The following is an 8,399-nucleotide window of genomic DNA, read 5'->3' on the forward strand; positions in this document are numbered from 1 at the left end:
ATTCCCATGCTAAGTTGTCGATAGTGCCCAGGGATGTTGAGGTGAGGTGGGTTAGACATGGGGAATGGGTCTGGATGGGATGCTCTTCCGAGGGGCAGTGTGGACTTGTTGGGCCGAATAGCCGGTTTCCACCCTATAGGGATTGTACGATACCCTCAATAGTAACCATGGCAACAGAGATATTTCAGAAGTTGGTCTTACCAAATTCAGAAATATGGAATCAAATGCCCAGTCAGTGATGACCCCAACGGCTGCACTCCCTCACTTTCTGATCTTCCATAAGTAACCGATGCCTCTCTTCTGACGGAAAATACCAACTAATATGGAGAGATTATTTACTCACTCTCTTCGATAATGAAATAGCTTCCATTGCACCCAGACTAACTTCACAACATCTTCATTCACAGAACACCTGGCAGGTCCTGGACCTGGTTGTGAATGCTGAAAGGTAACTTGCATCATAACAGCAGTGCAAAAACAGGCCATTTGGCTGAACTGCTCCATGCTGCTCTCTACACTTCTCCCACCATGCTCCAAATTCTTAATGTGCCTCTTTGTGCCCTTTCTGACATCTAACTTTCTCTCAAATCCATCTCTGCTATTCTTCTCAACTCGTCCTGGTAGCAGCAGCTTCTGCAATCTGACTGCTGCGAGCAACAAAGCTTCTCCTGATTTCTTTATTGAATTTATGAGTGATCATCCACATTTAAGATGCAGTTGCAGACTCTTCCAACATTCCCCATCAAGCAGAAAAAGCACAACAATATTGAAAGGCACGCTTTTCCCGTTTCATGCATTTACAAACATTTTGCACAGTACAATCACCTTTCGTCTCTTGTCGAAGTTGATCAAGCCATTCTGTAAGAAATAGACATGAACAAAGAAAATTAATTCAATATATACAAAGGTCAAATGGTACTATGAGATCATGAAATTTAACAGATCAGCAGTGAAATACAAACTCTGTAAACTTGTTTCAATTTTAGGAAATAGTCAAAGGTCAAACACAAATGATCGATCATTCCACCAGGTTTATATTTTGGCCATTACATAGAGCCCTTTGTTCCACTCAAATAGATCAGTACCAAGCTGATGCCATTCTCAGCTGCTCAACTGCACAATAGGCAGTGACGTCCAGCTAACAAATTTACCTGTACAAAATAAAAATGATGCCCACTTTATCCAATCTTGAGAAAAACTAAACCTGTATTCAATCAACTGCAAAGCCTTTTGCATGTTTCTTTATTTACATATTGTTTGATTTGCAACACAAAGCATCACATTATTCTCATCAGTATCATTAATCATACTTATTAGTTTCTTTTATTGCTATGAGCAGCTTGCAATGAAACTGTAACAATAGTGCTCATCAGCAAATAAGGAATCCAAATCTTGTAAAACAGACTTACGAAACGATAATTGGGGAAAGCCGAATCCAATTTTGTTAAGTCCGTGAAGAAAGTTCCCAGGTATGGTACAATTCCCTGAACTACACCCTAGAAAAGTGAGGTGAATTTATTTCATCCATTGTGAACGCACTGTCATATTTCCCAAACATACTACTCCATGCCTTATTTATACCATTTATCATGCAACTAAATCTAATTAGAATCAAATTTTCGGACTCAATTTTTGACACAGTTACACAGTGGAATACAAAGTTAGATCTATAAACGACAGGCAAGTTTGGAGTTTTGATCCCTGATCTGTGAACTGTCAACCAAACTCAATGTTTGTGTAACTTCATCATTTGGAGATTGGAAATTTTCTAAGTACTGTGTGATTTTGCCTGAAGATGGAAACAATTTATCGCACCAGATTTCCAAACGTTTGACTCAGTAAGGTTAACCCTTATTTTCCAAAACTCAAGAATATAATTCTACTCAATGTCTTTTCATAGGACACCTTTCTGACCCCAAGAAATAATTTAATGGTCTCAGACTGCTTAAGGAGCTAAAAGCCTAGGAGATACACCGGAATTGGCAAACTGGAACCAAAACTGACTTTGCGACTGGAAGTATGTGTGATTTTTGAAGAGCATTTTTGCAACTTGAAGCATTCATCCAGCAGCATACCGCAGCGTAAAGTGATCGTTCTTGTTGTGTGTACATTAATTTTCAAGGCACAAAAGCTACAAGTGTGAACAGCAGGTTCACAGGTGCCACAAGAATTGGCGATGTGGTAAACAGCAAAAAGCCTTAGTCTCCAGGATTACACACATGGGCTGGTTAGAAGGCCTGAAAAGAGGCAAACAGAATTCAATCCTGAAAAGTGTCAGGCGAAGCGTTTTGGGAGGGCAAATAAGTCAGGACAAGACATGTTAAATGGAAGTTTTAGAATGTACAGAGAATCACGAGGACCTTGCTGTGCACATAAGCATATTCTTGAAGGCAGGAGGGCCTGTGGATAAGGTGGTAAAAGCACCATATTGGATACTTGCCTGACTATAAGAGCAGACGTAAATAACATTAGTTGAGCCACAGTTAGAACACGGTGTGCCCAGAGACTAAAGCATTTTGCTATTTACCACACCTCCCATTCTTGTGTCATCTGTGAGCCTGATGTTCATACTTGTAGCTTTTGTGTCTGGAGCATTAAAGTACACACAGCAAGAATTATCACTCTACACTGTGCTACACTGCCGAATGAAAGCTTCAAGTTGCAGAAATGTTCTTCAAAAGTCACGCTTACTTCCTGCCAAAAGTTAATTTTGATTCCAATTGACGAATACAGCTCGGGCAGGAACATTTCAATTATAGAAAGGGGCTAAATTCACACGGGACAATCTTCACTGCAACAAAGACACTGAGGAGGAACCTGGTTGAGGTTCAAAGAGTTCTGAGGGATTTGGCTAAGCGTTAGGAAAAACTTTATTCCCTGTCTATCAATATCAGGGCTTACAGTTTTAATACAACAAGCAGGCTATTTTGAGGGGATTTGTTCAAAAACTTTTCACCCAGAAGTGGTGGGTTTCTGGAACGCACTGCCTAAAAGGGTGGTCCAGGCAGGAACCCTTGAGACACTGAAGAACAATTTTGATGAACTCTTGAAACGCCATTGCCATCAAAACTCCTGGGTAGGGGTAGGGGTTGTGGAATTTTGTCGGAATGATACCTACAGTTGAGGCAGGGGATCCCAGTTCAGTCCAACCTCCTTCAGAATGGAGTCATAAGCTTGGCTGAATGGGTTGACAAAAACGCCAATAAATGCAAATTCTTTAAAGGGGCAGAAAAACAAAGTTGCTGGAAAAGCTGAGCTGCTCTGGGAGCATTTGTGAAGAAGAAAACTGTGTTAATGTTTTGGGTCTGGTGACCCTTCATCAGAGCTCTATAAAGGGGTCTTGTGGTTCAGTGGTAGCGTCCCTACCGCTGAGCCAGAAATCTGAGTTTGAGTTCCACCTCTGCCAGACAAGTGTCATCATGTGTTCAGAACATGTTGATGAAGAATACCTAGAAGGCGATGGGCTAAGTTCTACAAAATGGGATCAGAATAGGTGGGTGCTTTATGACCAGCACAGACACAAGGGGCAGTGCTGCAAAAATTCTCGTCATGTTGCCTCATTCATGATGGCTAACCGAGTTATTAGGTAACCCGGGTTTAGTTCTTCCTTCGCTACACAAAAAGGGAACACCAGATGAGTACCTGAATCTCTGCCTTTGTGAGCGTCGGCATATTTCAATGCTTCAGCCAAGATGTTGTATTGAGATTAAATTCCATTACCCACAGTGTAGACACAGGCCCTTCGGCTCACCAATTTCACACCGCCACTTGAAACATCCCACCCAGAACCATCCCCTACAGCTCACACACCCCTGAACACAACCAGCAATTCAGCATGGCCAACCCACCTAGCCTGCACATCTTTGGACTGTGGGAGGAAACCAGAGCACCGGGAGGAAACCCATGCACACACGGGGAGAATATGCAAACTCCACACAGACAGTCACCCGAGGTTGGAATCGAACCTGGGTCCCCGGCACTGTGAGGCCGCAATGCTAACCACTGAGCCACTGAGCCACCCCAAAATGTGCTGCACTGACCGGGAATCGAACCCAGGCCGCAGCGGTGAAAGCGCCGAATCCTAACCACTGGACCACCAGTGATGCTAACCATCTCTCAAAGACAGCAAGAACTGCAAAGGTTGGAGTCAGAGTCAATACAGTGTGGTCCTGACCTGACACGTTGATTTTCTTGCTCCTCTCATGCTGCCTGACCTGCTGAGTTCCTTCAGCTCCACACTGTATTGACTGTTGTATTTATCCATCAGACCATGGGAAATATTTGTGCATACCTGCCTGGCCTCGCAGATTTACTTCCGTTCAATGTAGAACTATTCTACCCACAACCCAACACACTGATAGATATGCAACAAGCAGCATGGTTATAGCTTCAAACATATAACCAAACATGTTCAATGGCTTAAGTAGCAGCAATGCTGATAACTTCCCTTTAGTTACCCGGAGAACTGCTTTACAGCATAGTTATAACAAAGATACACCATTATGGAAAGATAAATCAGATTTACTTGTAAAGCTTCAAGATTAACTGCTTCAACTTGAGAACGTTTCATTCCAATATTAAACATAAAGGGATGATTACCTTCTTCTTTGTTACTTTCAGTGTTTTGTGTGTCAGTATTTTGTTCTCTTTCAAGGTGCTGTTGAGGGCGGCAAATTTTGAAGCTCCATCCTGAAAATGTACATAGAAAACCAGCTATTCATTCACTGCATCTAATCTATATCTCCCATAATATCAAATGAGATAACAGAAGAGATTTCAAAACTCAAGCTTTAATTGTAAAAACATTTTACAACGCTAAAGCCTTATGTCAACATTTGGCCAATTCAAACTCAAGAGGTGATAGCCAGGCAATGATATTTGGAAGTGATATTACAATTTATCCCACGCACAATAGTTTATCACAAAACTAGTATCAATGTTTAACCCATAAAACAATCACTTGGCAACTATTTCAGATTCCCATCCAAGTGTGCAAATCAAATTGTTGGACATGGTGAAGTTGCTGCTTCAAACTGCATTTAAAATGAGGTTTCAAATTATATTTTCTGAGATTTAAAAACACAACAGTGAAAATGATGATTGCTGGCTCACTCAGGTGAAATTCACCAGACAGTCACATTTGGGGAAGTATTTTCAGAAAATACGCTATGGTATATCAAGGTGGTATCTTATCACTACACTCAGTGTCAACTAAGGATCGACAGTAAGTGTTGATATGGTGGCCTTGCGAATGGCACACCCATATAAAGTAAAGCTTAGCAAGCCATATTGCCAGAGAACATCTGTGTAATATGCTTAAAGATTAACGAACCATGCATCGATATTCACTGTACAATCTGGGAGACAGCATTATGGAAGTTAAACAACTGTCCAATCTTGAACTCAGATTTTCCCATGTATATTTATAGAAATTGACACCACAAAAGCAATCATCCTGCACAACACACGTTTTTGATTATTAAAAACAAATCTACTTTTAGATTCAAGCCAGATATGAAAAGTAATTTGGAATTCTGCACTGTGCACCAATAGCAAACATAATAAACAAGGTGTGACAGCAGCACCGTAGAAATTATGGAGCCAGCAGATGGACAGCAATGCAAAAACATTGTCAACCTCAACTCGAACTTTCAGCAGTATGAAAAACGGAGTGTCTGTCAAATTGTTAACAACCCAACATGAATGCTGCATTTCGTCCTCTTCAAGTACCACCTTCAAACTGCTTTGATTTAATCTAAGAATGATTCAACAGAAAACTTGCATCTTGCCTCCTTACTGTCCTGGACTCACTAGTTTGGTCAAGTGACACCAAAATGTTTATAACTGACAAATTATTTTGTTACTTTGTAAAATTCAGGAACAAAATGACTGGGCAAACAGCATGACAAACAGAGTGAGGAGGAATGTCTCGAAACCTGGTAAAACAATCTGCTTTTTGAGAAGGTTTTTGAAGTTAGTTTGAAATGTCAGTGGTGGTCCAAGCTAGTTGAAACTAAATAGTTGATGTCTGAAATGCTCAACAAACAAAGCAATGTGATTATTTCTCAGTTCCAATGCAGAAAATATTTATTACCGCAGAGAACAATAAAAGGAAGACATGCTAATTGAACAAAAACACTAACGAGAACCAATTAAAGCTATTCGTGTTTTGCCTTGGCTTTTATTAATTACGAGGCCCTCCAAGTGTGCAAATCAAAAGAAAAGAAAACTGACATATATCCTGCTTTTAATATCATTGTGCAAGTGTTCAAACTTCCAAGATAACGAACACTGAGAAAGGTAATCTATGAAGGTTGCATCATGACAGAACGATTTTGGAAGACTTGAGCCAAGTTAGACCATCCATATGTAATACATGTATCCCTTGTTGCATTATTGATTCACAGTATTTGTATGCATTCAGACACCAATGTAATTCATTGTAGATATTTTGCTTGAAAATACCTATAATGCCCTGAATATCGATGCACAGTGCCAAATGCAAACGCTTACCTGTTTTTCGCGCTGGCTACTTGTCATTATGTTGCCATCTTCGGAGATGAGATTTGAAAGATCTTCAAATGTTGCCTTTGTGCTCCTAGTCAAGAGAATATAACAAATTACTCTTGACAGAATAGAGTCAAGATTGCAAACAGCTGACATGGAATCTGACAAATAAGCAAGTCATACAGACAGTGAAGGGCAGTGAAGCATTTTTCAAACAATTGCAGTTATTTTAATGAAACAGTTCAGATATGTTTTGACACATCTCTTTGGCAGGTAGAATTTGAACCCAAGAGATATTGGGAACTGCAGATGCTGGAGAATCCAAGATAACAAAGTGTGGAGCTGGATGAACACAGCAGGCCAATCAGCATCTCAGACGCACAAAAGCTGACGTTTCGGGCCTAGACCCTTCATCAGACAGAATTTGAACCCAGATTATTTCAGCCCAGAGATGGAGATGTTACCACTGTGCCACAAAAGCCCTTCATTGCAGTAGTTTTAGGAAATCTCATCACAGCAAGTGAGATTTCACCTCCAAGCTGCCTCAAAATAACAATCATGATCAAATCGTCTACGGCACAGGAATATAAACTACAAGTGCGCACTTCAAAGAGGTATAGACTGCTTTCTTGGGTGATTAAAATAATTGTGTTCTTTGTATTTCAGGTTCCTATACAAACCTCCAGTTCATATCACCCCGTCACAGCACATCCACAGGAAACTGTCTTACGTTACATCCAACAGCAGATCAGTTTTGGAACACAATAGTTCAATATTTTAAGCTGTCAAACAGTTTTCTTTTTCCACTGTAGAAAATTAACTCCTCACTCCTTAGTGAAAGAATGAAAGATTCTGCCAGTAAGCCAACTGTTAGGATTGCACTGTAGTGCCTCTGGTAATCCTGTCAACACATCTGGAGTGTGAAGATCACTTTGGCAAGTAAACTTGGAGGTGAAACCTGCAAATTCCTACCACATATTTATTAAAAATAATGACACGGCTTTTTCAGAAAAATGACTCACTTTGACACGGCTGCCCAAGTCTTCTGAAACTCTAAGATGTTATTTGCTTGCAATGCACGGGTAATTGCACACACTGAAGAGAAATTTCCCAAAATCCGACATTCCTGTGAGAACATAAAACATGAGTTCTGTGGGAAAAACAGTGGCTCCCCATGACCCAATACCTCAGACATTAAAATGTTCCATCAGAAAAACGTGATCTGCAAAAATAACAGCATTAACAAACGACTTTGTGGGGGCAAAAATTCCACAAATCTTAGCGACTTAAAACTTGATCTTCATTTTTTTTTCCCTCTGAGACATTTCACTCTCTGCCAACACTTGACTCGTTAGACATGGTTACTGACGCCAAAGCAAAGATTCGAATGAATAAGTTGGAGACACGGCCATCTGAGTGGTGGAAGTGGCGAAGTTAGGGAGCTGGAGACGGGTAATCATCTGTGTTATATCCATTGTATTCATCTGATAAACGAATGACAGATTACATTTTCTGCCAGCATAGGAGGGCAGGGCCTGACACATGAGATAATCATTCAAGGAAAGCGTACAAATCAGAAAATTGAGTCTACTTTTATGAATCACAATGTTATTGAGACTGAGTTAACTAATCGTAGTGAGGATAGCATGTGAATGTCCTTCATCTGCCTGCCCCACGGAGACAGGGAGAAGAATAGAACAAATCAAACCTCCCTTCCACAAGCATAAATTTGAACTTTGTTGGGAGGGGCCGAGGGGCAGGAGAGTAGGTAGCCTGCAATTGTTTGTTCTCAACTCTCAAAACCACTTCTGCTTAGCGAGGAAGGCCAAGGAGGGAGAGGGTCATTAGACCATATTGGCTTTATGTGGATGTGCCTCACTGGGCATCATTAG

General features: G+C 40.7%; 1 non-coding gene across 1 annotated transcript; it reads right to left on the reverse strand.

Annotated features, from left to right (window-relative positions):
• Positions 1-4,031: 4,031 nt before the first annotated feature.
• On the reverse strand, positions 4,032-4,106 carry trnae-uuc (transfer RNA glutamic acid (anticodon UUC)). The gene has a single exon. It is a non-coding gene; the product is annotated as a tRNA-Glu (tRNA).
• Between the last annotated feature and the right edge of the window lie 4,293 nt (positions 4,107-8,399).

The sequence above is a fragment of the Stegostoma tigrinum genome, chromosome 8 (genome assembly GCF_030684315.1).
Source record: "Stegostoma tigrinum isolate sSteTig4 chromosome 8, sSteTig4.hap1, whole genome shotgun sequence".
NCBI classification, from domain to species: Eukaryota; Metazoa; Chordata; class Chondrichthyes; order Orectolobiformes; family Stegostomatidae; genus Stegostoma; species Stegostoma tigrinum.